The 27,543-nt window shown below is 41.3% G+C and overlaps 2 long non-coding RNA genes across 4 annotated transcripts in view; one reads left to right on the top strand and one right to left on the bottom strand.

The window, feature by feature from the left end:
• The window catches only part of LOC135580457 (uncharacterized), a 204,438-nt gene that overhangs the window by 158,127 nt on the left and 18,768 nt on the right, over window positions 1–27,543 (bottom strand). The window lies entirely within an intron of this gene.
• On the top strand, window positions 14,195–26,948 carry LOC135580456 (uncharacterized). 2 transcript variants are annotated; one of them, XR_010475086.1, is made up of 4 exons: window positions 14,195–14,435; window positions 20,857–20,989; window positions 21,877–21,993; window positions 25,166–26,948. It is a non-coding gene; the product is annotated as an uncharacterized LOC135580456 (long non-coding RNA). The 2 variants fall into 2 exon arrangements; XR_010475085.1 differs by lacking the exon at window positions 20,857–20,989 and having other exon boundaries at window positions 14,256–14,435; window positions 25,166–26,920.

Genomic DNA, 27,543 nt, shown 5'->3' on the forward strand with positions numbered 1-27,543 from the left:
GTGTGGGATAAACCAATAAATCACTTGGCCTGGAAAGAAGAACAATACCAGCTAATTTATGTAACTAATCAGAAGCACATAATTTTTGTTGTTTGTTTTCACTGGAATCTTGAATTTGAATATATTTTGGGTGGTCTTTGTTCTAAACTTGTTCCTCTCCTCCTTCCAAAATCAGAGTAGCTTCTATTTGTCTTATCTGTTCCACAAAAATTCAAAAAAAACAGTGATTCAATCTGTTGACACATGTTTAGAGACCACTCATAGACAGCTGGCTCTCTGTGTACGGCTCAGGAGGAAAAACTGTAACTGGGTTCTCTAAAGGAGGAAAGTTCAAGAATGGAAATAAATCAAGATGAAGAACAATAAGAAAATATGCTGTCAAATACTTTCTGGCATACAGCAAGAAAAATAGCCCCAGTGCCCCCATCATTACTTAATGCAATTCTCTTTTTCCAGGTCATGGCAATACATGTTCCAACCACCATCTGAAAATTGAATACAAAGCTGGCCAGAAACAGAATTCATACAGCTCCAGGAGAATGTGTCCAGTAATGCCCAAGTGCCTTAGAAACTTAAGTCAAACTTTCAAAGTCCCAAAGCAACACTTAGGTTCAATTTCAGTGCTTAAGTCTCATGCCTTTAAATATCCTTTTGCATCTGGCTTAGGCCAGCAAGTGCATTCAGCTGTAGTTACACAAACTTCTTTATTTTTTATAGGAGCGCCGTGCCTCTCCATAGCAGATCATCCAATGAGCAATGGCAACTAGACCTAGGAACAGTAATGCAGCAAAAACCACGCATTTCAAAAACATGCTGCCATTGCCTTTCCCTGATGCTCCAGAGCCCACCAAGGAGGTGAGCTGAGGACAGAGAGCGAGCAGCAAATATCCTGGCTCTACCCGCTGCAAGTAACAGCTCCCTTCAGTTCTATTTCAGGGAATTTCTTTTCCCTTCCCAGACCAATACACCCTTCATCATTTCAGAGACGGATAGATGCGGATTGGGGGTTTTGAGGTTTTTGGACGAATAACAGCAATATGGACCACTGAAGTGATTTGAATTTCAAATCTGTGGGGGAGCTGGAGGGCAGCCCTTGGCAGATGGCTGGTCACAACTGCCTGTGCAGCAAACATTATGGTGTATTCACTTTCTAAGTGCATCTTAGCAGCAGGCAAGTCTTTTTTTGAAAAACAGATTACAGCAATCTGCACCTTCACTGCACTCCTTGAAAAATCTATGTGGCAAAAGCAAACATTTGCTTAGAAAAAAATTGTGTGTAAATATTGTGTAAATATGGAATAAGTATTTATAAGAAATGTGTGTATCTGAGTCACATAAACATGCTCAGAGACATATAACTTCCTAAGAGCTTTTCACAGCACTGATGCCAGGAGAAAGAACGACACACACTGCAACAGCAATGCTCTCTCACTAACCAGTTGCCCTGTGATATGACTGAATCTCGATAGCCAAACGCAACAGACCTCTCAGCTATGGACAGACAGTCTTCCTGAGATCATTGCCTAGCGAGCAGAGATCAGAGTTCTCCCTTGTGCTTGGGCAATTCGTGTCAGAGATACCATCAAATAGCTTAGGATAAATGTTTAGTTCTCTCAGTCCCACAGTCCTCCTAACACTCCCACAAAGTCATTAAGTGCCTATTTTCAAGCATCAGAACACCAGAAAATATGAAAATTTAACCCCCAACAAAATTATAGTGTTGACATCATATTGGTTTTGCTAATATTGCTTCATATGATGGAAACTTTGAAGGCTATAGTTATGGAAAGGCATTGCCGCCTTCCTTTCCAGATGAACCATCTGTTGTCTTTTAAAACACACACCAGCAGCCAGCAATTCAGCTCCGTGCTCACCTACAGAGCGCTTTGGGGAGGAGGTGTGATATGCAACGGCTTTGCTTCGCTAATTGAGCTCTGCTCTGCCTCTCTCAATGGCCACGTCTGGCCTTACACAAGCAGCTTTAATAACCGTGCTCTGGAGGGAAAAACAGACTCAAAATCCTTTTGTTTAATCACTCCAAAACACAGTAAATATTTCAAAAGAACTTAATAACATAAAAGCAAACATTGGGGGCAAAATGTTGCTGTTTTGAAGACAATTTTAGAGACGTTTTGTGTCCAAAGAGACCCCTTTAAATATTGTTAGAACTACACAGTGTTCTTATTAGTCCTACTACCACAGGACCTGTGAGCTCTGGTCAAGTGCTTTAACCTATTGTACAAAGACATGAAGATACAACGCACCCCAGGGCAGTTTGCAATTAAAATAAGAGATAATTGAAGGATACAGGCAAGCCAGAGGGGCATCCAAGGTAGCCCTGATCATCTAGCCAAGCTGTGCCTCAGTCTAATCTTTAGATTTTTGATGCGTATCAAACAACCCCAGGGAGTTTTATGGAAGTTTTGAAGGAACACAGGCACTTTGTGAATATGCAAGAGAAGTTCCTCCCATAACCATGAAGAAAAATGCAAATGTAATCACATAGGATGCAACAAGAAGGCTCTCCATGCTGTACTATCTATTAAGGCCCAAACATTTCTCAGTTGGTCTTTTTATCTGATGCTAAAATCTAGCCCTAAAAATAACAGCCACTGTCCAGTCTGTCCTAGAACAACAGAGCAGTTTATCTTAACAGTGCATGTAAATTGATGAAAATTTCCCACTTTAAACTATTTTATGTTTTCATTATAATTGTTTTGCTTTATTCACTGACTTCCTGACTCAAGCCAAAATTATTTATATGTGGAACTAGATTTTGTGTATCAGCAATATCCCCTGATACAGTTCTTCAGAAATACCTGAAAGGTATGCCTACTCCTACCACATAAAGGCCAAAAACTAATATTTTTCCTCACAAGTAAACACCAGATGTCTCTGCATGATGACATGTTGCAGGACACAAGACTTAAGAAAAGTAATGTCCAGTCTGTGAATCTGCAGGGTCTGGCATGGCAGGAGGACCCGAACCTGTCTGTACCTTTCCGCTGCGTTATCAAGAGGTGGCAGTGTTGGATCCACCATCGCCTCCAGCCTCAGCCCAGCCTCCACAAACAGCAGCTGCCAGCACAAATGCAGCCTTAATAATGACAAATTACACATCCGCTGCTCAATTAGTCATCATTCATGTTGGGAGCCCGTTCTCCATCAGGTGGCTACAGTTAAAATCCTTAATACTGAATTAGCCATTTTGTTAACAAATTAAAAAAAAAAACATCAACACGGTACTGGAGAGATGGGGACTCACAGGCTTATGCTGACGCACGTGCCCTGGGCAGAGTCATTGACATGGGGTCCCTGCTTCTCTGGGCTGAGGTTTTTCACAATAAAGCAGATGAATTATGGGACAGCAACCCCAGACAAGGCCCGACAGGACCACTTCAGCCTCTGGTCATGTCACAGTAATGTTGTCTGCAGTGTTAGACAGCAACTGATCCTGCAAACGCTGAGCACCAAGCAAAAGGTTATGGGCTCAAAGTTATAAAGAAGTTTAGCTGCAGTAAAAGCACTGCAGCTTCTCAAAGGCTCAGACTCAGCTCAAATAAGTCTTTACCTCACTATGGGGTGCAGACAGACACGTATGTTCTCTGCTCGTACCCCAGCTTAGGCAGAGGCCAGCTCCAGGCTGGGAGGCATTAAGCACACTGGAAGGTGCCTTGTCTCAGATAATTAGCCCTGCACAGGGGAAAGAAGCATTATTTTGGCCACAATCATCCAGTCAGCCCAGCCACTTCGGGACATGCAGGGAGCTGAGGTGCGTCCCTGCCTGGCCAGATGCCTTTGCACAAGGCAAAGGATATAATGTCTTAGGCCTGAGACTCAGGAACACCTTTTGAAAACTAGATGCATGTTCCTAAATCAATTAAGCCTTATAATTGCAAATGGAGCCATGTCTAGGTATCCTTGAAGACCTTAGCTGTGCTATGAGCCCAGACACTCCACCATCTGGCACAATCAGTCCCAAAATCAACACTGAATTCAGAAATTGCACGGAAAAACTAGTATTTTCCCTTCTACCATAGAACACCAAGTCCAGGTAGTGAACTTCTGCCTCATATCACAACTGAAAGACCAAATCACTGAGGACCAGCTTGTAAGTGCTTGCTCACCCACTTCTACGTACACCAGTGGAAATACTGAAGGAAGTATCTGCTACTCAGTGAGAGTAAAAGGCAAACAACCTGGCTCAGAAAGGAAACATAACACCAGATGATTCAGAGCTTTTTAGCATATGAATGTGCAAATTTGCTGTGACAGGTGGGATGTTTCAATGACTTTCAATACAAAGCCAACTGCTACTCAGTTATCATTAGCCATTTCTCACTGAAATGTCAATGACCAGTGCCCCATGCTGGCTAACAGAGCTCTGAATTAGTTTTTGAAAAGAGAGAGTGAGAGCAACTAAAAACAATAGCCCTGCTGGGTAGTTTCCTGATCGGAGCACAACTAGCAAAATATTTGTTCATGCAAATGTTTCCTGACATGAGCAGCTTAACCATATCAATGTGTTTCATGCAGGAGGAAAATAAACAACAAATAATGAAAAGCACATGAGGCAAACAGAAATATTTGGAATCATCCTAATTACAGAAATCTTCACTTTAAGGAAAGAGCCAGAGAGTCCAGCAGCCCAGCACTGACCTCAGCCTGTAACAGAGCCAGGGCAGGAAGTGTCCTAGGAGGAGATTTCCAAGACAGCTTAGCCCTTATACCTCTTTGTCAAATATTCAAGAGTATTCAGCATGTGGCAAGTCTTTCAGCAGCAGCTGCTGGACGCTGAGCCTCAGCAGCAGTGCTCGAGAGATCTCTTCCCATGCACCCTGATCCCGGCTCCATCCCCACCCACACTGCACCCACATCAGCTCCCCCGGCTCCGCGGGGACGGGAGCTGTGGCTCTGCTCTCCACCGTGCCGGCGGGACTCTCCTGGCTTTCGCAAGCTGGCTCTGCAAACCAGAGAGCTACCAGAGCCCACATGTAGATGTTAACTTCAGCATTTCTTGCACACGGAGCGGTCCCCCCCCCAGGATAACACTCTGCATGCCGGCCACTCTATTGCAGGATTTGCAAGGATGAGTGGCAAAGGATAATCTCACTAGACGGGTGTCCTGGAAAGTATTAGTAAAACCGGGGACACATTTCAGGGACTTGCTAAGACTTTTTGGTGGCTACTATCCAACAGCCAGCACACAGGAAAAGGGCCTGTATATTTTTACTCTGCTGGAATAATACAGAGAAATGTTCCCATCTGTTTCCCTTCCAAGATGAATAACAACAGAACATCAGCTGATTTTGCCCAGCCACAAGAGACAAAATAGTCCAGCAGTCCTGTCAGCCACAGCTGAGGCCAGGATTTAAGTCCTCAGTGAATCATAGAATGTCGTGAGTTGGAAGGGACCCACAAGGGTCATCAAGTCCAACTCCTGTCCCAGGGGGTCACATACATCCCTCCTGCAACAACCCTCTTCACCTCAACAGTCCTCCCACCATTACCTACTTCAATAGCATTTCAGTCATGCTTCTTCAATTTGTTTTTATTAAAACAAACACAGAGGGGCTCAGAAGCCACACTAACAAAATGACTCAACTGCAGGCATACTAACGTCTAAGAGACTTGTGACGAGACAAGCTGGAAGAAGAGCGTTTTATTCCCTTCCACAGCAGGCAGAACCTGTATTCCAGGGACAGATGGGATTTTCTTCAAACTAGAAAAACACTGTTTGATGTGACCCAACAGAGTCATGCTCAGTGAACCAACTGTCATGTTCTAAATACACTAAGTGCTACACAAAGTGAAACCAAACAAATGGGTTCAAAACGATTAACAACTCTAAAGCTAAATGACATGGAGACTTCTATGTTTTTATCTCCAGGATACCTAGGACATTTGTTGTGAACACAAGTATACTACACATGACTACAATTTATTGAATTAAACCCAGAGTAGGTTCCGTTGTATAAAGTAGTACTTTCTTCCCTCATCTAATGCAGATGAAATCTTGAACTTCAATGCGCATTTGCAATACCATGTTCCATTACAAATACATTGAGCAAATTAAACTAAGTTCGTCTGGAATTGCATTTTTTCTAGTTTGGTTTTTGAGGTTATGAGCAGGGCTTCAGGCAGCTGCTGCAATCAGTCTGTAAGTTAAAGGTTGGTTTCATGGTGGCTGATGGCCTAACAGAAACAGCAAATGTTGAACATACGGGGAAAACAGCAGAATCCTGTTTAATCATCTTCTTACATTTCCTTTTTTTTTTTTTTTTTTGTCTAAAAAAAAGTTAAAGGGATTAAAAACTTCAGCCACTTTGCCACAAGAGCCTTTAGTTTCAATCCACAAAAAGACACAGTGGGGGGATTAATTTTGCTTAACAGTCAACTTGAAAAGTTTCCTTTAGACAAGACACGCTGCATTTAGCTTTGAAGTTCAGATGTTAGCTCCAGTGTGAATCCAAAGAGAGTTTCGAGGAGCACATTCGCACCTAGGCTTTGCCTACAGAAGAGGATTTACAGCAGTGGACCTTTGGCCACAGATCCCTGTGTGTACCATGGGCCATAAGCAAAATCACAACGAATATACACAAGCTACCAACATGCACCAAAGCTGCTGTTGGTGTTTATATGACTCCCAAAGCTGCATTTGCAGGCTAGTGGCTTGGCACATGACAGCACATTAAACTGCAGGGCAGCATGAGCTGGTGTGGACTGGGCTGCAGAGCCACAGGGCACTCGATCACCAGCACTGAGGATGCTGCTGCATGTCCACCCCAGAGAAGCGCTCATCTGAAATGTGTCAGAGCTGGGATACAGCCTGCACTCACATCGACACATTAAAGATTGTATTTTATATCGAGCAGGTTAGAGAGGCCTTGCAAGGTCTACTCTTCTTGCTTGGTCCTGCTCACCCAAAGGCCTCCAAAATGTCTGCTATCCAACACATGACTTCAAAGCTGAAGAAAAAACAGAAAGCAAACATCTAAGAGCCCAAATGGAGGCAGACAACTACACCTAGTTCTCCAGGAAGTGTCACTTTACAATATGCAAAGTCTGTGGAGGTGATGACATTAACACTCACAGCAGAATTTTACTCCCAGTGCTGCTAAGAAGCAGCTGAGAAGCTCACAGCTCTGCTCCAAGGTGTCTGTTGAAGTGTCCTGTATTTCTTTGCACTTCCCTGACAACAGCTCTCTGTGCCTCTCTCATAACACTGTGTATTGTGAAATCAGAGTTATTAGCTATGTTAGCCGAGGCAGGGTGCAAAATAACCCTGAGCCCTCTTTCTTAGATCTTGGAAAACTATTTGACCCAGCTTTATTTCCTTACCATGATTATATTAAAAAATAGGCACTGAAAGAGTTTACAAACCCTTTTCATGTGGAGAGGAGGAACGTGAGTTCCCTTTAATCTTTCATAGCTTGTGTGTGTTAATGGCATGCTTAAAGAGTGTCACCTGATTTGAATTTTGCCAGGGATATACAGGGACCACCAAAGTCAAAGGAGATCTGTCCTTGCAATGAGAGACCGGCTGCAGGAGCCAGGACAGAGGTGACCGTAGGGAATGCAGATCTAGAAAGTTACTGTGCTGAGATCATCACATGAGCAGGATGATCTCTTCAGCAGACTGAAGTCCACATGCACAGGTTGGATTTGACCTAGACCAGGGACAGGCAGATTTTCTTGTTCTCTTCTGCTCATTTGACATCTCCAAATTGTGTTCTCACTTAAGCATAGGCATCTTTGCAGAGGAGTGTAGTCTTCACTGCAATGATGGAGATCAACTTTAGCTTATGATGGGTGGCTTACTATGAAGGCAAAAGACTGATTGTTATGTAAGACAGATGACAGATTAAAGATGGGGAAAAAACGGTGAAGAGACCAACCAACAGATGAAGTCACAAGAGCACTAGGGCTGCTGTTCTTACAGAGTAACTAGATCAAGATTTTAGTCACTGGTTTACCACCTCCCTAGTTGAACTACCCATGTTACTGAAACATTTTCTAAGTTCTTTCCAGAGTGTAATGTTATTCTAAATGTCCTACAAGCCTCTTGGCACAGCCACATTTGAAAGAACTACATGCAAATGAGCAGTACCTAAAATATAGTGGGGCACACATACTGTTGGGCCATAAAACACACACCTTGGGTGTGCTGTGGGGCAGATGCAAAGAGCCTTCTGCCTTCAACCACCTGAACACAGAGCTCCAACCTTTCAGCTATGACTTGCCACAGAAAAACTGCATTCAGGAGGTTTTTATTGAGCAGTATCAATCTGAAATTCATCACATTACAGTTCTCCACATTTGGGTTGAAAAACTGGCAATACTTCCAAGAAAAGTATTAAATAAAGCTAGGGAAACAAGCAATGTCTAATGTGACATCAGCCGAGTAATGCGAGATGGAGATGGTGAGAACATTCTTCCAGGAGGAAATTTGGTTTCCTTGAATCCAAAATGTTTGCAGAAATGTGTCAGTTGCAGTGACACTGTGTTTTGAAAAAAGCTGGAACGGGGCTTAGGTTGAGAATGAGCATTCAGACTTTCTTCAAGTGGAGCTTTTCTGTTTTGAAATGCATTTTCTCAATCCTTTTAATCTTATATTACACAATATAAAACAGAAAAATCAATTTCAGACCAGAATTATATTAAACTGAAAAGATTCTGTTGTCTTAAAATAGCTTTCCCCCCAAAGTTCATGCCACAAGAATCCAAAACTGTGTTACATCCACATTTTGGAATATAAAGTGATTTGAAATCACAGTAAACTCCTGTGAAATGGAACCCTCTGTTCCAGCACAGCTTCATGGCTTTCAGTTAAATTCACAACTGTAGCAAAATGTACAGTGGAAAACAGGCCAGCTGGTCTGAAATACTTACAGAACTGTAGATTCATAGATATGATATCTATATGAGAATGGCAGGGGGTTAACTATAGAAGATATTCTAAAACAGTGGCTAACAGCACTGTTAAGACCTGAGAGGTCTGAAAGAATGTTGAGACATTTCTGCCCCAGTTCTGCTCCTCATGCTCTGTTGGCTCTGACCCCAGAGAACTGGTGAGTACCAGCCATACTGGCAAACAAATGGCTGTGTCCTTGCAATTACCCAGTGACTCCCAGATTTCAAAGCCAGAAGGGATCATATAGACTCGACATGTGTGTAACACAGTACGAGCCTTCATTCTTTTAACACTTGTGTCCCATTACCCAGGTTGCCAAGTCTCGTGAATTTTTGGCAAGTGATGAATTTTAGCCAGGGTGAGAGCTGCTCTCCCAATCACATGAGAACCTCCAACTTTCTCAGACATTTTAGCCAAGCTAAGGGAAATTTCAGCCAACCTTTCTAACAATCTGTTTATCCTAGTGTCTGCTTCCCAGGACTGAAGCAATTGCAACATTCCTAAAAGCAGGCAATGCTCTCTTCACTCCCATCAGTAACCCAATACCAGTCTGACAAGGAAGGAGGGGGGATGGAGATGGAGAAAGATCAGCAGATAAATAGGATCTGATTGCAAGCACAAGGAGTAGCTCCTCTGGACTCACCCTCCACCCTCAGCTCCCTGTGTCCTTCTCTCCATCCTGGCTGGTTTGAAAGAATAAGAAGGGAACTGGGCTGCAGTTGCTGACCTGGGGAGAAAGAGAGAGAGAGAGGGCTCCTCCTGTTCCTGTAGGCCAGGACCATCCCAGAATGAGCCGAGCTGATGCTACAGGGACAGGGTGGATGGTGACGAAGTCTACACTGGAAATAGGAATATGCAGAACTGATAGGAATGGAGAAAGCAGAGAGAACACAAGTGACTTTAAGAAGGAGTCATCAAACAGGCCAATTTAGGGATAAAAAGTACCCACACAAACAGACCAATAGTTTTTCTTTATAAATCTGAGAGAATAGGCAGCACCGCCTCATATTCGCACTGAGAAGCAAAGGAACATGGGGAAATTTTTTTAAAATTTATACAGAAAATAGACATCAAAACTTTTTCTTTAAATTTGTATAATTGAAGGTGGAGAGAGAAGTGTAAAATCTCTCCCATTTTCAGTCTCGTTAGGTTAAGACTACTGCTTTCTGGCACAGGTTTGTCAAACAGCCTATGTCAAAATCATTTTGCACAGGAGGAATCAGAGTCACCAGAGTAGGCACTGGATATAAAGTGGGTTATGCACACATAGCCCCATCCTGAAATGGGACAGTCAAACAGCCAGCAGAGATGCCTCTTCGAGCAGAAAATCACCCAGTCTGCAGCTCCTGATGAGCAATTCCACCTGTAAAGCTGAGCCTGAGCAAAACCACAGGCTGGGGACTTGACTTTTCTAACGTGTTTCTGGGCTGATAAAGCATTCTACAGATAAGAGAAAAACAACATATGTTTTCCTAATCTGAACTACTAGTAGTACAAGAGATGGATCCTGCACAAAAAATCATGAAGGCAAGTTGTAAAATCAGCCAAGAAGCTGAAGGGCCTTTGGATTTTGGAGGATGAAGAAGCCTATAGGAAATAACAGCAGCAACTGAGCTGAAATGGCCATCGTAGCTAATCACACCCATTCTTCTTCCCTAATAATTTACAGCTGAATAGAAGCCTCTGTGGAAGTATTGGATAAGCAAATATTTCGTGCAGTGCCCACTTTTAACAACTGCCTGGGAGTGATTATTTATGTGTGAGTGCCAAAGAATTTGACATGACGGATTAGAATGTAAAAGCAAATTCTGATCTCAAGGAAATCACCAGAAATGTGAAGGAATGTATTGGATTTCAATTGAGCAACCATACATTTACATTATTTTTTCACAGCCACCAACCTTTGACATTTGGTCCTTTTAGAAGAGCTCAAGGTAAGAAAATGGGGTGGGAGGATCAACTGAAATCGTAAATGAACAACAAATGAAGGGGTGGAAATGTGCAAGTTCTGCTATCTAAGCCCTTTTATGTTTGTTGGAAGAATCTTCCTCCATCAAGCCCATCTTCTACTTATTTGTAGATCCTGATGTTCATCCAAGACCCAGTTTAGCTATCAAGAAAAGTGCTACAAAGAAAATGAGCCCTTTTTGAAAGTGGTGGGGTTTTTTTTTCTCTCAGTAGCTTTCATGGCATTTTCACTTCCTTCAGCTTTTCAGATTTCAAACTTAAACAAGCATGAAATCTTTGCTCTGTTGGAGCCAATGGCAACATTCCCATTATTTGGATCATTCCATAATTTCATGCTATATATTTTGCCCAAGCTTTACTGCAATCAAAGCTTCTTTGTTGCTCCAGTTAACAGTAGACTGTTTCCAGATTCTGGCATTCCTAATAGGAAGACAAAGAGCTACAAAATTGGGGTAATACTGGAAAGGAAGGTACTGCTTGAGCAGAGGCAGTCTCTTTGACTGGCGGAGTAAGAGAAGGGAAAGTGATATAGGTGCAAGAGTGGAACATCCACAGCCCTACTACAACAGCTCAGGGAAACGCTACCCATAACGTAAGGGGGGCTGTCTGATCAAAAAAAAAATCGCAACAGAAAGGAATTGCAACGCCCTAGATTATGATAAAAGCTGAAGGAGCTGAAAAACGCCATCAAGTATTTAAAACAATTTAAAATAATAATTTACAGAAAACACTTCTTGTTTGGTGACCCACTCAATAAAATGCTTAGATAAGCAAAAGGGCGGGTGGGGAAAGCCGGACACAGAGAAACACAATGTTTTGCTCAGACTGCAGGAGAGTGGCAAAGTGAGGATATCTCCCAAATATTTCAGTGTCTTGTACTGATTTGCCTTCATGTGGAGCTAAAAAATCTTGCAGCAGACAAAAGATGCAGGCCAGGCGCCAAAAGAACCCCATTAATTTGCTTACTCCCCAAAGAGCTTTGGGATCACTGCTAAATGTGAAGGATTTCTTCTTAGAAACATGGGAGAGCTTGCATGGCTTTTTCATTTGCTCAAGGAACGTCTAATCTCTCTGTTTCTGCATACAGAACCACAATCCTGCCTGCTGTATAATTAAAATTAGTCCCTTTGTTCTGAGACTGGAAAAGGCTAAATTAAAGACTCCAACAAAGTATCAAAGCATTTATATAGAGCATAACATCAACGTTTTCTCATCTACAGATAATATACTAGTTAAAGGCAAACCTCAAATTAATATGAGTCTGGATGTACAGTCTGTGTTTGCTACAGCATTGAGCTAAAAACTCAACAGTTAGCTAACATGACAATGAAAAAAGAAAATGGGCTGTGCAGTTAAAGTTGCTAGTTAAAGATAAGTCTGCACATCTTACCCTGGCTCCATGTAAATACACTCTAGAGGGTTAGAAAGAACTCTCTAATACAGGAAGATTTGGACTACCAAAAGATATTGAGGGTGATAAACAGGATTTCTTCCTTCGGTTTCTGTCTTAGTATTTGCAGAGTACTTCAGCAGGAACTGTAGCCCTAACTCCAGCTGCCGCTTTCTAGCATGAACCCAACTCCGTGTGCATTCATACACAAAACAGAGAAGCACTGACCACATGGAACACTTCGACAGTGCTCTTTCTTTCTACATTTATTAAGCATTTAGATATGAGGTTGAAATACACTCTTAGAGGGGCTGTTTGGATGGGATTAATGATAGTGAGCACTTAGGGAGCCTAGAAAAAAAAATATTTACTATTTAATAACAGTATTCCAGTTGATCTTTAAGTCAACTCTACCTATGAAGACATTCCCATCATAGTTCTATAATTCCTAATATAACACTACCTTTTACAACAGCTTTCAGTTCTAGAGATCAAAAATCCTCACTGTTTTTATTTGGGTGATTCAGGACCACGCTGCAGTGATCCAGTGCTTTCTTACCGTCATATGCAGGGGAGAGTAGCCTCTCTGAGGTCCTTGTATTTCCCTTCCCCTTGCACCCAATGCATTCAGAGAAAGAAAAAAAAAAAGAGAAAAAGAGTAAGATTTCAGCAACGGCAGCATGAAGGGCATGCCAAACGGGCCGTGACCAACCTGACCACTGCATGGAGCCTGAACCAAGGAGAAGATGATGTCTAGGGCTGTAAAGCAGCAGGTTTTGAGGGGCACTTTCCTACTACTTGAGGAGTAAAATGTGCCAAGGGATGGGAAGGTGAAGAGGGTAAATGGAAGGAGGCATGTGGCTCCATTCCATTCAGGCACCCAAGAGAGACTAGTCTTCATTCTGGTGTAGTCAGGGGAAAGCTGAGCATCTCCAGCAAGCAGATGAGGGCAGGAGATCTGAATCACCATCTAGAGAAAACTCCATTCTAGCTGGTTTTAGGGTTATCTAAATTAGACTGTGTATTACCCACTCCTAAAACAGCAGATGCACCCTAGGGAAAGTTGGACAAAGCTTGTGGTTGAAAGCCACGGCGTGATTCCCAGTTTGCTCATGGGGCAGCAGAGTCCCCATACAATGAGCTTGTAGCAAAGCAATGAGTAAGTCCTGTGAGAACACAACATCACCTGAGTTATGTAGGTCATGTCTAGACACAACTGCTTATATTCCACATAATCAAATAATTCTTAGTAAGAAGTTGTCTAAACAATGGACCCAGTTCTGGCACCCGAATTCAGATAAAATAATCACTGACTCCAAAAGTCATTTCTTGGTTTTGGTTAGAATAAGGTACAGTCCAACAGCACAAGGCTGGCAGGGTCTGGCCTGATATGGTTTCAATTACTTGTTTAAAGTCAAGCATAGTCTCGTGACCGAAGTACATTTTAATAAATATATTCCTAAAATGTCCAGTAAGGCTCATGGTAATCTACTTAAGCATTATTTTCTGGAAGGTTTAAGATTCCTGCAAGCTGAATTACATGTGGAAAGTTACATTAGTGTGTCTTCCCATAAACTGAAAGTTTATTGTTTTATTATTATAGAAAAACCATAAAAAGATTTGTCTGAAGCTATTGGCTATTGTGCTACACATCTGGTGGAATGCTAGTTACTACAATAACTCCTTCAGCGCCGTCAAATGAAGCCCTAGGCTAAAAATGAAAATAAGTAATACGATAATACTGTAAAAAGATGTTATGGAATCATATAGAAATACTGAGCCAAATCCAGCTGTCAAGGGAAAAAATCCTGGCCGAGTTTTAAAAATAGCATTAAGTCAGGCAGGAAAAAAGGTCAAACCCCTCATGACCAAGCCGTATTCTCAGCCAAATCCGGGGTGCTGTTGTAGCACGCTGGCAAGACGAGCAGCACTAGAGCCAACTGCAGAAGGATCCTTGGCTAGTCTGAGGTTGACACTGTTGTTTCTATTCCCAGAGCTAATTAAAGGCTTCCCAGAAATATCGACTAAGTTTGATTTTGCGCTGGTCACAGATCGGGTCCGGGGACAGCGGGAGCAAGAAGAAGAGACAGTAAAAAGCCAGCAGGAATTGAAGGAGGAGAAGATGGGCAGGAGCAGCTGAGAAGTGGGAAGCGGCAGGAGGCTGTGAGTAAAGAGAGGTGCACGTAGGCAATAGGCTTTGAGGAGAGAAGCTGCGCTGAGGCTGCTCACCAATACAGCCAAAATTCAGACAAAATTCTAGGGTAGGAGGTGGGTATAGAGGGCTTGAGGGGAGGGATCACAAAATCTGCCTGACAGTGTGGTTATCCTGGGGAAGGTGGAAGGGGTAAGAAGGACCGAGAGAGGTCAGTGAGATCTGAAGTAGATGAGGGGCTGGGGATGTGTGTAAGGAAAAGCACTGAGGAGGAACGGATGGGTGTTAAAGCGTGGGATGAACACCACGAAGAGTCAGAGGCGTTTCAGGAAGGCTGGAGTGTGAGCATTGGTAGGATGTGCCTATCCTATTTGCTCTTTCTTTCCATCTTCCAGCCCCTTCTCCTCTTCATCTCCCTGATGTAGCCACAGCTCTTCCCACTGCCCAGGAACCACAGCCATCCTGGGGCCCTGCAAGTCTCCCAGCTGAGAAGGGCTGTGCAGCAGGGCAGCAGAGGCAGTGACACCAATTTCGGTCGGCAACAGCTGATCCTCATCTCCTCAAGCAGAGGCAAAGTATGCAGTCTGTCATCTCTGCGTCTGCTGCCTTAATCTCTTTGTAACCTCTGTCAGAGGCATCATCCATTTTCTAGGGGAAAAGAAATGTAGACAAGACCATACTAGTTGCCTAAAAAAAGGTGACATAACTGGAAACAGTCTTGAGCGCTTTTACTTCTGCAAGCGGACCAGACTGGTTCCAGCAACCAATGTCTATATTTATATTTATTGCTTTCCCGATCCAGAGCATATTTACCATGAGAGCTAATGGAGCAATATTTCTTCTCCTATCACCACCGGCTGCTGCAGAGTCTGGGCCCTATGGCAGAGCCGTGTCGTGCTGCTGCTCAGCTTTCCTCACCCTCAGCTGAGGCAACATTGCTGTTACATCCAACCCCGAGTTTGCCTCCTCTGAGAAACTAATCTGTGTGCAATATATTTTGGGTTATGGCAGAGAATGAACAAAAAACAGTTCAGAGAGACAAAATTCTTCATATATATTAATCTTGTTGCTTTATCTAAATCTTTAAGCTCTTTTCTGTCACTTACCTGAACATCTGTCTTCTCCAGATGTTTGATTTTTCATACCAGGGGCACATTGCATCTGTACCTAATAATTTTACTGATAATTGTTGTTATGAAAAAGACTTTTCTGGATCAAGCACAGTAGTATTGTTGGCTTATCAAAATGCCACATACTAACGTTAGGTAGAAGAAATAAAATTGATAAGTCCTATTCTCGAAACTGTTGAATAAACAACTAATCAGTTAAAAAGCACACTTTAGAAATGTGCTCTGTCTAGTCTAGACTTATCTCTCAAAAAAAAAAAAAATCAGGAAAAGTGGTTAGGAATAAATAAGCTAACCAGAAACATCTGCCTTTAATATTCCATTTTGACGTCAGTGAATCTTTATTGATCTCCCAAAATAGTCTAAAGTTTTGTGAAACAAGCAGTAAACAAGACATACTGTTGTCCAGTTTTTAAAGATTTTTCCATTGATGATAAAAGTAGAAATCATCACCATTTCATTTTCAAAAACATGCTTTTACTGCACTCATAGCAAAACTCAGGCCAATGCAAGCCCTCAAGGATTATCCTGCTTCACATAATCTGGATGTTGCTTGCAACTTTAATTAAACCTACTCACAGCCTTTAGAGGGTAAATACTACTTTTGCTTTGACTGTTTATTTGCATCCAGTAGGACACCATCAGCATCCGGCCCCTCTACTGACAGACAACTCTGGCTCATCTACAGCCAGAATCCCTCCATAACTGGAGATACAGCCTTGTAAAGTGGGTTGTTGGTTTTTTGTGTGTGAATAAAGTAGCAAAAGCCAGCAATGCTGCTGCTGTGAAATTCACATGGAGCAAGCACACTAGGCAGTCCTGCAGCCTTGGTAGCATTTTTGCTCAACCAACTTGGTCTTTGGAACAAACTGCACAGGGCAAAACCCAATCCATCCCAAGCCTTCCTGCCACTCCAGTCCAGCAACACTTCACACCCATTGGAGAGGACTCCCCCATCATAGAGCTGGGACTCCAAGCTGGTTCCAGAATAGGCTGGCACAAACTGCCAGCATATACTTGAGACAGAAAAGCCACAGGCAGGCCAAAGACTCTGTGGTTATGCAAACCCAGCCAGTCCAGCTCTCTGTGCAAGCTGCATACCACTCCTGTGAGTAACGGTCTGGAGCTGGGGCAGAAGAGGAGGGCTGCACGGTTAGTATTTCCTTAGGGTTTCTCTAACACCTCTGCAAAAAAAAGTGTTTGTACATCAGTTAGGTAGGATGAATTTCACACAGCAGTAAGCTTTGCTATTTTTCAGGGAAACTTCTAACACCTAAGACAAGGAAGCCACTCTAATGATGCTTTTCACTTCTGTATATAAACATTTCAGTTTGAAAACGTCTTCCTACCATTTTGAGCACATTTTTAATGGATTCAGAAAACATTCTCCTCCCGTACACACACAGCAAAAAGCAGAATACATTTTTGCAAGCCTCAACACAAAGTTTAATGACATTTCAAGCCTGATGTGCATCTAGGAGTGGTGATGTGGCAACAACAGCCCAGCAACAACTGGAAGAGATGTGAAGAAATGTAACTGCTCTCTAAACAAAACCCCTTTGATCCATTTCCCCTCAGACAGAAGCGTGATGCTGTTGTTCTCCTTGGGAATTATGAAATCACTTTCTAAAACTTAAATTTTCTGTAAACAGGGAAAGTATATCTCCAAAATCATGCAAAGGAAATCTCGCTTGAAAATACACGGATTTTCATAACGCTTTCATTCTTTAAATACTAATAACGTGGTCAGACAATCAAGCTTTTTTTTTTCATGAGACTGTGACAACCTGAATCTTCTGTGATAAATATTTCTCACCATTCAGTTCCATAAATGTAAATGATAAGGAAACAAGATTACGGAATTTGAATGACCCTTTCCTGCAGGCAGCACGGGTTGCTGACAGCAGCCCCAGCTGCAGTTCAGGCTGCTGGAACAATGAGGATTGCACTGCTGGCAGATACTCGCACTGAGCTGACAATCAGTTTTGAAGTCAAATGCAAGACCAACCTGTGAAGTGGCCCTCATATAAATATTTAAATAGACACTTCTACATCACCCCACAGTTTCTCTCTTATCGATACACTAACCCTTCCCTGTCAAATCTCTTTGCTACCATAGTTATTTCTTTGCTTTCTCGATCAATCATGCTGTTGAGCACTCAGAGATCAGAGCTATGCCCTCACTGTGGACTTCTGATTTGGATGCTTGTGAGATACCAGCCACCTGCATCTGCCGTGGGTTCAACTTGCACTGTGCCTCAGTTCTCTTCTGTAACAACAGCTGGAAGCACATATTTGACACGAAAAATTGTGCCTTTCATTTTCAAAGACAAAAGACAAACAGACCCCCTCAAGTCCTTTTCTCCCTTCTATTAGAGTTTCTCAGATTTGAAATCACCCTTTCTTAGGGCTTGTGGCACGCGCTGAGCCATGTTCAGCAGGATTCCAGCAGACCTCCCAGAACAGAGCTCTCCTTGAAAACAAATTTTATGTCCCTGTTTACAGCTGCCATTCTGACATGGCTTGGATGTTAGATGCAGACATTTAGAATCACTTCTGGCCCAGAAGAGAAGGCAGTACTAGAGACCCAGGAGGTTTTCTGACAAGTCTTCAACATTTCAATTGTGTCTGTGGTTGTCTGGAAGCGAGCTCCCTCCCCGACCCAGCCAACTTATGCATGATGTATTGCCCTCTGGAAGACAATGGTGTGTTAGAGGCTTTGTTTGCCCGGTGGTTCCCATATTCAGGACCAAACCGCAATGTCAGATGGAGCAGCAGGGAGTGGCAATAGGAAAGGGAAAATGTGCATGAAAACCAATCCCGCCAACCTCACACTGACCCACGAGGACACACAGAGATACCAGCACGTTGCCCTGTGAGCTCTGCACAGCCTTCAGTCCGTGTGCTCAGACTTAACTGAGAAATGGATAAAAGCTAAAAATTTTGCAAAGAGCATGGGATTTCTGCCCAGCAGACCTTGTGTATAGACGAAGATAAAATCTGTAACCAGTTGTGTCAGCCCTGAACTGACCATCCCCACCAGATACAGTGAACACAAGCTACAGGAACAGTTACTGTGATACTTATAAGGTCCTTTGTTCCAGACCGCTGGGTTTCCCACACTCCTCAAGCAGCCTGGAACCTCACCTGGACTGCTCTGCAGCTCTCCCCTTGGCTTTCTGAGCAGTGCCAGCCCTGGCCATCCGTTTGTACTAAGTCCTTGGGCAACAAATGACATGAATGACCTTTCTTTCTTACAATCTAATTTATCTGTTATTTATTGCACCTTATCTAGCGCCTTCCCCATGAAAACCACACCATAAATATAGCCTAGATCTGCCAGCAAGCCTCCTGCTACTTTAATAAACCATCAGTACCCGTTATATATAGCATAACACATAACGAAATCCAATAGCACATTAAAATAATTGTCAATCATGCACACCCTTATCTTTTACTCTCTTATATTGGAAACCTTCCCGTTTCACACATCTTATACTTCCTGAGACCAATGCTTCCCTTCCCCTAACTGGAGTTTTATTGCTTTGTCCAGAAAGAATTAGATATTCCCCTAACAAATCAGTTTGTGCATTTGTTTAAAGCCTACAAGGCCTATGAATCTCCTTTATCTCACTTAGTCTTTATCTCTCTGAGTCTTTCCTAATGAAAAACATAATAATCATTGCCTTTCAGATGACCTAGTATGTGAAGTCAGGAACACATTACTTATTTTATGAACCTGAAGATTAAAGGGCCACTGTAGCTTAGGTTACATTCTCCAGTTGGGAGTACATACCCTTCTCCAATTCATCAGGAGTTAATTCCATATTTCAACTCTTCCTATGGATGAACAACATTTATAATAATTATACATACAAAGAGTAGAGCCAGACAATAAATCCTCTGCTTTGGAGTTTCTTCTTTCCCGCGGAACATTCCAAATCTTTTCCATCATCTAGACATTACCTAGGTTATAGTCTTCTTGATTTCTTAAATTTAAATTCTTTCCAAGGAAATGATGATCCTTTTGAACTGACAGTCTATTTAGGCTTTGATCATTGCTGAGTATCCTGTGCAAGACTTCAAATTGCTTAGTTCTCATGAAAGTCAGGGGGAGCAAGAGCACAAAATTAGGGCACAAATGTGCAGATTGCACCACAGAGAACAGAATTTATCCCTCAAATTTTCTTTAGATTTATCAGACAAGCAGAGGCTGTAAGGCAGTGACAGGGTGTGATTAAAGACACTTCAAAATATATATGAAAATGCAGAAGAATAAATGGCCAAGAATAATTTCTGAGAATTAAGATGATTCCCCAAAGTGCTTTGCAAAGGTCTGTGATGATACAAGGATCAAAGGACAAATGGCTAAAGTGGTGAGAAGTGCAATTTTAGCTATGTCCCACTAATGTGCCCTTTTATCCTTGCAATAACAGCATCTGTGACTATCAGCACTGTGGGACAGCTATACAGAAATACACATTTAGAATATAACTGATTGCAAATTATTTTATGGACACTGTGTTTAATTAGCCATACTTGGCCAAAATGTCACCAATTCAAAGAAGCTTCTCCTGTTTAAAACAGTAAAGACTCTGATTAGCTACTCTATTTATCCAACTGTCCTTAAATCATAAGTGCGTATCTATATATATTTTTTCCTACAAACAGACGCTGTAATTAAAAAAGAATTGCCGTGCTGTTTGTAACTCTGCAGGCCTTTAGCTTCATTTCAATAGAAGCTGGATATAATTTTGTCTTCATTTTAAACATGTCTGAAAAACCACAAAACTATTTAGTTGGTGTAACTGTCTGTAGCTCTAGAAGAAACGGAGACTTTCAGATGCGCACACCTCTTACCACATCCAAAGGGAACGTGGTGTCAACTTCTTCCAGGTTCCCAAGACAGACATCATTACAGCCTGGCAGAACCATCATCTGAAAAGCTTGAGGAGAAAGCTCACAGGGGGCAAGTAGTTAAGGAAGAGAAGAGGAAAAGAAAGGAAGGAGGGAAGAAACTTGTGGTTTTAAATCTCAGCAGTTTTGAGGGGTTTTTTTATAGGTTGCATTCCCTGCATGGATTTGCTGCATTCCCTTTGTGCAACTATTTCTGCAGTCTGTAAACTCAGACCAGGAAATTTATAAATTAAGTCACTGGTGTTGTAACTTCTAGATAGTCTCTGCCTGTCTCTTCACCCTGTGAACGTGAGCATCGCTCCTGGCATTCTTCTGTCCTGACAATGACAAACTTGTATCTAGAGGTCTCAGTTATAGCTCTAATCTTGATGTATGTTCTGTCTCCTAGCTCCAGTCATGCATGGGAAGTGCTGTCACTGTGCCAGGACTCTGTCATCTTTAGGAGATTACACTCCTGGCCCTCCTGGTGCTGGGGAAAAGCTTGAAAACATTAAAAAAAATAAAAGACAAAAAACTAGAAGGTAAACAGAAGCATAAGGGCTTTAGGACTTCATTGTATAATATATTACTGCAGCAGTAGTAATATCTTTCTCTACACACTATAGTTACATCACTACCTAAAACCTTATATCCTATCATCTCTGTACCCAAGGAGCCAGAAGAAGAAAGAAGATGCTGCACAAACACAGAACAAGCATTACATGAGACAAATAGAATTTCAGTCTAGGAATTAACTCTTTACTTCCACCCTTTCTTTTTCAGATTGGGTTTTTTTTAGATTATGCAATGCTTTTTGTATATCAATGAAGGTACCTAAGTCCTCTTTGCACTCAGGATGTCTAGTAGTTCTAACAAAAAGATACAATAAATACTGAAAGTATTAGAGAAAATACTGAGGGAAATGTTTATATTTCACAAGCACTGGGAATAATTGGTGAAAAATGGTTATTCTGCATGAGTGGCCAAGTACATCATTCTGATGCAATGCTGCCGAGAACTTGTAAACTGGCATGGATTTTGTGTTAACAGTGAAAGACAGTGTCATACCACAGTATGGAATAACAGAAGCTGAGACTCTGTATCTGCTTTTTACTGTGGTTAAATAACGTCCATTTTACACTATCGTTTAGTCACAAAGAAAGAAGTAATAGCAATAAGAACTCCAAAACAGATTTTAGGCCAGGCATGGAATCCACAGTTAGAACTTTGGTGCGTGTTGTTCCAGGAATAACTAAGCATTTTTTTAGTAATGTTAAATCCTTAATTATAACATCTAGGAATTTAAAACCATGAATCTTAAAAGCTAGGTTTTGAAAACTTAGAGAAACTGAATTTTCTAAAATGTTATCTGGCAGCACAGGTAACCCTTTCATTCTTTCTCTTTTTTATTTCTCCTTGAATTCGGTAGAACTTTCCATCATTAAACTAAAGAATTTCTCACTGAATCATCTAAAGTATAACACTGATGAGAGCCAGTTAACCTGTACTCTTGTCTGCTGCGGAGCGGAGGAATAAAAGCTTTCTGGTATGTAAGTTCAAAGAAATGGACCTTTTACCAGATTTGAACAGTTGTCTTGGGAATGCAGATTTATGAAAATTGATACCCTGTCTTTGTCTACTGGAACAATGTGCCTTTCTTCTCCACATTTGCCCCCTGTCTATTCTACTGAGTCAGAACTTCTTCAGAAACCTTTTTTTTAATTAATAGAGGATACCCTTGCAGCCACAAGGTTATAAGATGTCTCTGACAAACCTCTCTTTGGATACAGTCAAAAAGGAAGATATTTAGACTTCACATTCAATTTAAAGTAGAGGTCAGAGTTCAAAAGTGTAGTTTGCCCTTGTCATGTTCCATTTGGAATTCAAATAGTCAGAAAAACAAAAGGCAAAATGACACATCCCCATCACTGGTATTCTCCAGTCTGCTCCAAAACAGATGCAAAGGTACTGAGATACACTATATATAAGCTTTGCATTAGAAAATACACAATATAATCAGACTAAAAGAGTGTAGGTATATACAGCTACTAACTGATTGACTTCAAAACTACTCTCACTGGGAATACACTTAAATGAGTATTCTTCTTCTTCCTTAAACTACCTGTATAGAAACAAAATAACTTCAAATCAGAATTTGAATGCCCTTATACTAACTGTTGCTCTATATGAAATTTTCTTGCCACTGCCATTTGGTCTGTTTGTTTACTTCCTGGGAGGAAATAATAACAATTTCACTTATTTCTGCCATTTTCTTGAAATAAAACAGTGAAAATGGGAAAAGAAACAGATTATATAGATTACCCAAACATGAAATGTTTTAGGATTATAGATTTTTTCCAAATATTTGATCATACAAGTTTTGCTTAAAATAACACTTTTGGGAAGCACTCCAAAACCAGTTTCCTCCTTATAATGTCCTGGCTGCATCCCACCTTTGTCTCTGAATAAAGTCAGAAAAAAAGATGTGTTACAGAATGCATCAGCAGCAGCTACAGAAGCCAAAAAAGCAGCTGAGATAATACAAAATAGACAAACTTCACTCCTTTTTAAGTATTCTCACCATATGGAAGCTTCTATTTACACAAGTGCAAGACTCCTTTGACCATAAATATTTTTCTATAAAAATATAAGGACTACATAGAATCTGTAAGGACTTATCATTCATTCATTTATTGTTCTTCACATAGTCATGTACCTTCAGATCTATTTTTGATTATACTCTTACTCAGAGCTCCCGTAGGTAACATTTATTTTTTTTATAACCGTGCCAGCTTCCGCTGAGCATTTTCCTAAATTCTGCAATTCGAGTCACAGAAGCTCCTTGTAACCTCTCCTGTCTCACAGTTTGAAGTCTAAAACGTGTTCCAGCCTGTGTTTCTGTTCATCCCCACATCTGTCTCAAGCCTACACATTGCACCACCACCTCGCCACTGGGTTGCCTGGCAGAACACTAACCATTTATCTGCAGATCTCACACAGTCTCCAGATCTGTCTCTGCTCTGTGTATATTCTGCTCTGATATTATTGTTGGTTGATGACTTAACTGGTGGGGTTTGTCTGACTAGGACTGTGCAGCCATAAGGGCTGTGCATCTAAATAGTGAGAAGGATGGTATGGAGAGGTAACACGTTTCACTAAGCTGGTAGCTATGAAACAGATAACTGATGAGGAAGACAAGACCAGGTTATTTGTTGCTGTTTCTTCTGTCTTAATTGTGTCTATGCTGGAATCAGGAAATGAGCTTGAAGAATCTGTAGACCAAACCTAGTTAAATCCCAGTGGTCACCAAGTAGGCAAGTGGCAAGTTGGGAATATATCCAAGACCTGGGTCCCAGACTTATTTTTGTAGGGTCACTAGTCCCTACTCTAAGCAGAGTACTTGCCTGGTCAGCACGGTTTGAGCAGCAAGAGATTCTTCTTGTTATGGATTGCTGCACAACATACAGCAGGTCATGGCCATGCACCAAGTATCCTTCAGTGCAAAAAGAATCAGAAAACCGCTCGTGTTTTTTTCCATATTTATCTTCATTAGATATTTAATTATAACTGGCCTTCAGGGAGGATCTCACTTTACTTCCCCGGTAGGATGGCCTCCGATAGAACTCCAGACTCCAACAGAAGGTTTGACTGCCAACAAGTATAAGCAAACTTGTGTTAGTGTTGGTGCACAGCAAGGCCATGGGATGTGACACAACAGAGTGGACTTGGATGTGTATCAGCTCTCCGAGCCTCCCCACAGATCCACAGCGTGTCTGTGCTGAAATTCTCACCATCCTGCCTTCAACGCTGCTGCAATCCACAGAAATTATATTAACTGTCCTACGTACTTTACCTATGAAATCGTATCTTTGGTGTCTATAAAGAGACACCCTGAAGTAAGAATTAAATAGAAGACATTCTAGTAGTCTGTCAGATTATTGTAGATATTCCTTCACACCTAATCAGCTTCCTATCTTTCGTAGAGTCATTTAAAACAACTTTCAAAAGCAGATATTATTCTCAATACACGTCACTTTACAGGATTTCTTTGTGTTTCAGTACTTAGAAAATGACAAAATGTAAAAAGCTTTGGCCCCACAAAACTAATTGTGACCCCTGTCTGATAACATGCTCAAGTTCTTAAACCACATTTAATTTCAGACATTTATAGGCCTTGTCATCTTGATTTCCCAGTGCTGTATTAGTGAGCTCCTCTTAAAAAACCCAAACAATCGTAACATATATAGTGTGATATGCTGAAAAAAACTTCTACTGACAAAAAGTCAGCTTCTCTCTAGACCAGTCTGTGAGATGACTAATGATGTGTTGGACAAATACAAGATTTTTAACATAAAGAACCCTGAAAAGTGCTTGCTTCTTCTCTATTGTAACCAGATTCCACGCAGCAATTCCGCTCAGAGGCATGTTGTACCGTTAGTGTCAGGAAGACGGATGAAAACCTGAAGTTCATCACAACAGTCAGACAGGACCAGAGAAAAATGTCACTTTCCTGACATCAAAGAATCAATAAGCGGCACTTACATTTTAAGTTCAGAGCAATAAAAGTAGATAGACAGCATTTTAATGTTTGTTTCCCTTTTTATAGCATATTAGTAATGCAGGGTTGGTTGTTGGGGTTTTTTTGTGCCAGACAAAGCAAGTTGGAGATATTTTCTCACAGCACAAACTGATGTTCTCAATCTGTTTTTCCTTTCCAGGGTCTGCGTAGACAAATTCCACAGCAACATCTGATGATAAGATCTGACAGTAGTAGCAGAGTCATGTTTAAATCATATTTACAATATGTCCCCTCTGGGCCAACCAGAGAGCAATCTTTCTTAGAACAATACATATTGGCAATTTTTTTTGCTCCATTTAGAGATAATTTTAGCTCTTCAGTGTCATGCAAATATGCAGGGCTTTACTCAGATAAAACTGCTATCAAGGCACTGGGAGCTCTGCCAGGAAGAGAACAAACAAGTCTCCTAAGAAGAGTTCAGCTTGAGAAAGGCTTCAAGACTTACTCTAATGGGCATTAAATGGTGCATTTTATCTGGGTTTAAAAGACAATGAATCCATGTTTTTGAAAGGAAAAATGAAATGGCACCAAAATCATTAGTTTCTGAAGTTTAAATTTACTTTAGGCCCACCAAAATGTACACACATTTACATGTAAAATGAAGCATTACTCAGCCCCACTGTCTGGCAGCCCTGCAGAGAGCCTGGACCCTCAGCCACCCCCTCCCCAGGCCGCAGGGACCCCCAGGCGGGGAAGCCAACAGGTCGGCCCAGAGAGACCCTGGTTCATCCAGGTGGTGTGGCCTGGGGGGAAAGAACAAACGCCCAAATCTCTGCCCTCTCCTTAAAATAGGTTTTGGTTCATAGGAGATGGAATCTACATATGCTTGTTAACCCTTGATCAACAAAATGGGCACCAAACACCAAGCTCGTTCCTGCAAGACAGAGCAGAATTACAGATATTAAACTATTGCAAACCAGCAACTGGATATGGGTCTAGACAACAAGACCATCCACCACTACATCAGGTAGGCTTAATGTAATCCTGTTATAAATGCTCCTGCTTTCTGGGACACTCTGAACAACCAAAAATTAGGAAAATCTTCTGCCTGGGAAAGATACTTTATCATTGCCAACTGGCGGGTTTCCTTCCCTACATGGTTGGAGGAAGGATATTGGACAAGATGGTCCATAAAGCAAAGAAAGAAATTGAAAAAGTGAAAAGTTCGAATGGAAGGAGGGGGAAACCTTTGCTATGGAAATACTGAGAATAATTGGTAACTTGGTCTTGAAACATTTCATATTGCAAATGCACACGCTCCATGCACCACATTGGAGAAGGTTCTTCACTGACCCTGTTAAGCTGGTCTTGAACTTCCCTCGGAGATCAAACAGCTGCCCAGCTGTGCCCAGGACCCGGCAGACACAGTGATCCCTGCACACAACCACCACAACAACTTCTTAAACATGCCACAGCTTGAGGGGATCTTGGCAGATGAAAGCGATGTAAATATGAGATTATTTTATCTAGTATTGTTATTATAATTTTATGATCTTGTCTGTATACAGTGTCTTAAAACTTTGTAAGCTCTTTTTTTTGTTTGGTTTTCACTGCCTTTAAGTGTCTTGGTAAATTTATAATCCCTTTTCTTTTGCTTCTTTTTCTATCTCTTTATTTGAAGACCTGGCATGCAATGAATCAAAGAAGGGATATTTATACCCATACTGTGAGAATGTTTACAATGTACAGAAAATTCTGCCTGTGGTTTGGTCTTTGTATATTTTCAGAATAAATGACAGTTTTCCAAACGTACTATATTACTGTTGAGTCCACAGAGTCTGTATTTATGTAACTAAAATGCTTTTATGTAGACCTTTGCAACATGCCAAAACTAAAAATATTTTAATGAATGAATCAAAGTAGTACAGCAAAGAAATCTGTAACATATTACCATTTCAAAATAAAGATTTCTGTGAAAAGCCTCTCAGATACAAAGAATCTGTTTGTTTTACAAAAAGTAATTTTGAAATTTTTATGCCCATTGTTTTAATAACAGAACTTTGATCTTGAAAATATTGTAGCGTGAAACATGAATATGGTAATAGCCAAAGTTTCCATTTAGCTGCTGCTTCATGTTCCAAGAATATTGGGTTCCACTACATGGAGTATTTAATAATTTACATATGGGCTCCAGGCAACCTCCTTGAGCTGTTGATGTAGATAGACAACATTGAAGTTTTCCAAAATTTTACTCAGGTACATGGATTTTCAAATTCAAGAATATCAAGAGCATCACTAACAGCCTGACTTAATTTTCCCAATACCATGATCCGTTTGAAGAACGTGAATGTTACGGGAGAATGTTCCAATCGGTCATGCAGACATTAAGCACTCCATGACTTCCCCACATTTTATTTGCAGAGTTCCTTAACAGAGCTAAGAAGTTATTGCATTACTCAAGTATCTTGTATTAAATTCAATCCACTATAAAGTTTCGGATACAAAAGAAGCAGCTACTAATATTCCATTTCCTTAATTCCCTTCAAAGGAATTTACTTTTCTAAAATACTTCAGAAA

Source organism: Columba livia, chromosome 10 (assembly GCF_036013475.1).
Source record: "Columba livia isolate bColLiv1 breed racing homer chromosome 10, bColLiv1.pat.W.v2, whole genome shotgun sequence".
Lineage (NCBI taxonomy): Eukaryota > Metazoa > Chordata > Aves > Columbiformes > Columbidae > Columba > Columba livia.